Source organism: Pinus tabuliformis, chromosome 8, assembly GCF_031772625.1.
Source record: "Pinus tabuliformis cultivar Carrire ecotype Pingquan chromosome 8, CPIR1, whole genome shotgun sequence".
In the NCBI taxonomy this organism is placed as follows: Eukaryota; Viridiplantae; Streptophyta; class Pinopsida; order Pinales; family Pinaceae; genus Pinus; species Pinus tabuliformis.
The window spans coordinates 2,014,769,089-2,014,774,817 of record NC_142294.1 but is presented as its reverse complement, the minus strand read 5'-3'; positions in this window follow the sequence as shown (position 1 = coordinate 2,014,774,817).

Genomic DNA, 5,729 nt, shown 5'->3' with positions numbered 1-5,729 from the left:
AAGAAAAAAAGTTTATGCAGAGGGTATAAATGGTGTCTATACTAAAAATGTTTTTCTTCATGCAAGGGCTTGAAATTTCTCAAGTTCAAAGCACTCAAATCCCGTGGCAAGAAACTGGTTCTTGCACTTAATCGGAGCTTCTTACACTTAGTATTTAATTCTGGAAATAAAAGATTTTTTTTTTTTTTGCTAAGTAAGTCTAATCTATTATTCACAGTAAAAGAGTACAATTACAGCAAGCTGAGCATGGTGAACCAACTAGCCTGAGAGTAAGGCCGTTTGAGCCAGACATTGTCCAAAACTGAGAAATTGGATGAAATTTCCCACGCAGGGGATCCAGAATAACACAAACAACATACACAACAACAACAACATACAAACACAACTGAAACTGGAAATTGATCTCGACACAGTAACAGAGACAAAATTTGACACATTGAGCCAAAAAACCTTTATAACTGGGTTGCAAAAACCGATTGAGTAGCTACAACGCTGGATTACTCGTTAGGTGACTCCTCCATGATCCTGCACCAACCCCCTGCATTCAGGTCCTGAGCTTGGGCCGTTGCATTATCATTCATTTTTGGAGGAGCAAGAGCCATAGGATTAACATTGTCAGCGCTGGCCGGTGGAACCATCCCGAGCTGCATATCAACAGTTGGCTTTGGAGTATTGGGGTCACCCACATCCTGTTCATCCTCTGTGAGTGGCATTGGGGCACTGGTATCGCCCTCATCTTGGGCTTCCTCTAGAAAGAGGACAGAGACATGAGCCGTGATCCGAGGGCGATTGAGGGAGCAATTGAACGTAAAAATAGCAGAGCCAAAGGAGGGTGAATTTGAAGAGCCTGGAGAGCTTGGGTCGAGGAATTGACTGGGCCTCAGAATGCCCTCATTTCCACTGCGAGGTCGAGGATCCTGACTCATGGCGTCAGACCCTGAGGATGGGCGAGAAGGGTTGCCCCGTCCTGAGCCTCTGCGGCTGAGCATTCTCTGGCGGGGCCTCAGCATTGCAGAGGGAATACCACGAACAATGGAGGGAATGCCACGAACAGTAGAGGGAATGCCACGAACAACAGAGGGAATACCACTAACAACAGAGGGAGTGCCACGAACAGCAGAGGGAATACCACTAACAACAGAGGGAATGCCACGAACAGCAGAGGGAATACCACGCTCAGATAGCACACTGGTTTGCGTTTGTGAGCCCACCACCTGAGGTGCGGGCTGCTTAAAAGAACCAGAGCTTGACCCCCATGAAACCCAAGCACCTGCAGAACCCGTAACCATCCAAAACAGCATGAAACACAACAGCATATAGCCATGGCTGAGGCCGGCTAATAAACAATTCCCACCTCCTCGATACTCTCCCGCCATAACAATGGCATTCATGGGAGCCGAAGACTGATATCCAACTTCGCATGCGAATCAGGACGACATATTAATGCTTGTTTCAGACATTCCTTTGCCATTTATGACATCCACCTGCAGGCGCTTCTCCTCCCACATGGCCTTTTGTCCGATGATCCTGGCTGGCAGGTGGCTTCGCTGCTTCGCCCACCCCAGTCCCATCACATTAATTGTAGTTCAAATCACCCGCATCCGGGGGTGCAGCCTCTGTTTGGACCAGCTGATTGCATTCCTGTATTTGATCATGATTCGGTATTATGTCTAGAGTTCCTGTGAGTAAGGTGTGATTACTTTCTACCCCCACATTGGCTAGGAGGTCGGCGACCTTATTGCCCTCCCTCTTAATGTGACTGAAGATTTTTGCTCTGTTGTTGAGAAGCTCATATTCTATGGCTTCCAATCTGGCCTCCAGTCTCCAATTCATAGCTATTTTCCTAGCATGGGATCCATTGAGAATTTGCTTAGCCATATTGATAAGGAGCATAGAGTCGCCCTCGACCTCCAGGGATGGTATTTGTGTTTCCATGCTATGAGGAGACCTTGCCATAAACCTTCCAGTTCCACTGAGTTATTGGTGTCCCAACCAATATTTCCAAAGTAAATCAAAAGTGGCATTCCTGTATGATTTCTGAAAATTCCACCATAGCCTGCTCTTCCAGGGTTGCCCTTTGAGGCTCTGTCAAAGTTGAGCTTGAAAGTGTGCTCTGGAGGAGCTGTCCAGGAGTCTCTTTTTGTATTGATGTTTCTTATAGGGGCATTGTTGAGAGTTTCCTGAGGGAGTTGCATGTTCCAGTTCGCCCATATGGCATTCTCACTGTCGATAGTGGGAAGGTCCTCCCGAGTCCAAGCGCGTAGCAGCAGGGTTTCTTTGAGATTTATACAGAATTTTCTCCAAATGACCTCTAAGGGAGAGCTTTGATCTTTGAATATGCGCTTGTTCCTTTCTTTCCAGATTCCCCAGATGAGTAGTCCTGGAATTATCTTCCATATATGGTTAAGGATTTCACTCTTATAGGGTTTCTTTTGCCATTGACGCAGGGTATTGTGATGTCCTCTTCCACTCTGCATTGTCTTTGACATCTGAAGCTCACCTTCTCCCATAAGTGATTAGCCAAAGTGCAAGAGTCCAGCAGGTGCTGAAGGGTTTCCTCCTGGGCTTTGTAGTTGACCCATATTGAGGGGCCATGGTAGTTTCTTCGCCTTAACCTATCCCAGGTGAGGATTTTCTGATGTCCGACTAGCCAAAGGAAGAAAGACACTTTAGGCCAGATACCTGAATCCCAAATTTTCCCCCATATGAGATCGGGGGGAGAGGGGTCAGAACTTATTAATTTGTAAGCTTCTGAAGTAGTGAAGGTTCCTTTAGGCCTGTAACCCCATCTTAGGATATCCTTTCCTTCCGAGTGTCTTATGCGTCGTTTTTGGAGCTCCCTTTCCATAACCTCCATGAATGGGCGATCCACATTCCTGATTAGCTCATCACCTTGCTTCCATTGCCTATATCCCTGTGCAGTCTCCTGTGTCCCGTGCTGCCAAATCGTTTTCTGTTGCTGATCCTCCCCAACATAGTATGGAAGCAGGTGGAGAGTGCCACTGAGTTTTGGCATTTGGTTCCAGGCATTTTTCCAGAATCGGGCTGTTTCACCATTTCTTACTTCCCAAAAACTATGTTGTTGAATCAACAAGAAATGTTGCTTGGCCGCATTCCAAATGAGGGAACCTTTTGCATTGGGTATAAGTCTTGTAAGCTCCTCCTGAGGTCTATGATTGGTGTATTTGGCTATCCATATGGCTGCCCATGGCTTGTCAAGGGAAGAGAGCCACTGCCACCAAATTTTGGCACACATTATCACATTGCTTTGAATGGGATCCCTTAGTCCTATGCCTTCCTTTTCTTTCGGCAAACAGATAGTAGTCCATTTAACCAGGGCCCATTTGTGGTTGGTTGCTGAGTTCCCCCATAAGAAGTTACGCTAAAGCTCCCTTATTCTTTTGATAACCCATTTGGGCGCTGCAAGGATAGAAAACAAGTAAAGCGGCATTTCCTGAAGCACAGCCTTTATGAGCACCATGCGACTTGCAATGTTTAGAGTTCGGTGCGTCCAAAGGTTGAGACGAGATTCCAGCTTCTCAATTAGGATGCGCCAGGAAGAATGCTTGATGGCCGAGTCAATGAGGGGGGATTTGAGATATTTAGAAGGGAGTGAAACAATGGGGAATCCCAAAATGCAAGCTATTGCACGCTGCACCACAGGGGAGGTATGAAAGAAAAAGATCTGAGATTTGGCTTTGTTGATGCTAGTGCCCGAAGCCTCAGAGAAGTCGTTGAGCAGAGATTTGAAGAGGGAGGCTTCCTGTACTGAGGGGTAACCAAACAACATGTTATCATCAACAAACTGCTGATGAGTTATGGCTGGGGAATTGTGGATGGAGAGACCTTTGAGCTGCTGAGAGATGAGGGCATGTTTGATGTGTCTTCCCAAACCTTCAGCCATTAACACAAAAAGGAAGGGGGAAAGAGGGTCACCCTGCCGAATTCCTCTGGAAGGACTGAAGGTTCGAGAGGGGATGCCGTTCACAAGAATGGAGAAGAAGGATGAGGAGATAAGACTCATAATCCAACGCACCCACATGGGTGAGAACCCGAAAGCATTTAACATTTTTTGCATGTATGTCCAACTTAGTTTATCAAATGCTTTTGAGAGATTGAGATTCAGTATCATACCTGCCTGTTTGTAGTGCTTGAGGGAGTGAATTACTTCATGCATGAGGATTATGCCATCGAGGATCTGCCGCCCTTCCACATAGCCGGATTGTTCAGGCGAGATAAGCAGAGGCAGAAGAGGCTTTAACCTATTGGCGATGACTTTAGAGATCACTTTGTAGATGACGTTGCATAAAGCTATAGGGCGGAATTTGTCCGGTGTATTGGATTTCTCTTCCTTTGGTATGAGCGCGATAAAGGTTGAGTTGAGGGAAGGTAAAAGCTAGTGAAGAGCTCTGGATTCCTCCACTACTTGCCACACCTCGTCTTTTATCAGCTCCCAGAATTTGTGGTAGAAGGTAGTCGAGAAACCATCCGGGCCCGGGGCTTTGCCCTCCTTGAGCTGGTGCATGGCTACATCCACTTCCTGAGGGAGAATAGGGTGGAGGAGGAGCTCATTGTGTTCCTCAGTGATGATTTTTGGAACTTTTTGGATGATTTTTTCTATGGCCGGATTTCTGTCTGCCAGGGGCTCGCTATGCACTTGTTTGAAGTGTCTGAGAAATTCCTCCTCGATTTCTTCATGCTTTTCCACCCTCGCCCCTCCCTGCTTTTGTATGAAGGAGATATTGTTGTGAATTCTTCTTTGGACAGTGGCTCGATGGAAAAATTTGGTGTTCCTTTCCCCTTCTTTTAACCATCTTATCCTGGATTTTTTCCTCCATAGAATTTCCTCCTGCTTTCTCCTCTCCTCCAGTTGAGTGTTTATGCGCTACTCTTGTTCTAAGGTCCAATCAGTATGTCCCTTGGTGATGATTTTTTGCTGGAGATCGGCCATTTCCTTGTTTAGATTTTGTTGCGCATTGAAAATATTTCCAAATGTCTCTTGATTCCATATCTTAATTTGGGATTTTAGATACTTGAGTTTCTATTGGAACTGAAACATTTTGGATCCTTCAGGCGGACAGAAGGTGCTCCAAACTATTTTGACGAAGTCCTTGAATGCAGGATGAGTAAGCTAGACCTCTTCAAAGCGAAAGGGTCGCTTGGTTGTGTTGCCTGGCCTTTGCCATTGGAGGGAGATGGGCCAATGGTTAGAGCCTGAGTAAGGGAGAATGGTTGCCACTATATCCCCTCCCAAATGCACCGAATTATCTGTAATGAGAAATCTGTCTAGCTTTGAGGCAATTTCATACTTCCCGGCTCTACGATTGCTCCATGTATGTGTGCCATTACAAAATTTTAGGTCGATGAGAGAATTTTTTTGGATGAAGTCTTTGAAGTGGACATTTTCCTGATCCATCCTGATTCTCCCACCTTTTTTTCCTCCAGCTTGGTGATCATGTTGAAGTCCCCTCCAATGATCCACAGTGGATGCTTTCTATTTAGGCTCAGAGCTTCTATTGTGTTGAGTAAAGCTATTTTATTTCCTGCTTCCTGAGGGAAGTAGACATTAGTGAGGTTGCCATGAATATTGGTTCCTGTAATGTGAAAGGTGGCCTGGATAATATGGTGGGAGGCATGAAAATCTTGGAGAGTGAGCATTTGTGGGTTCCACACTATTGCTAACCCTCCCGATGCTCCTTCTGCATCCACTGCTACTGATCGGCATCCTG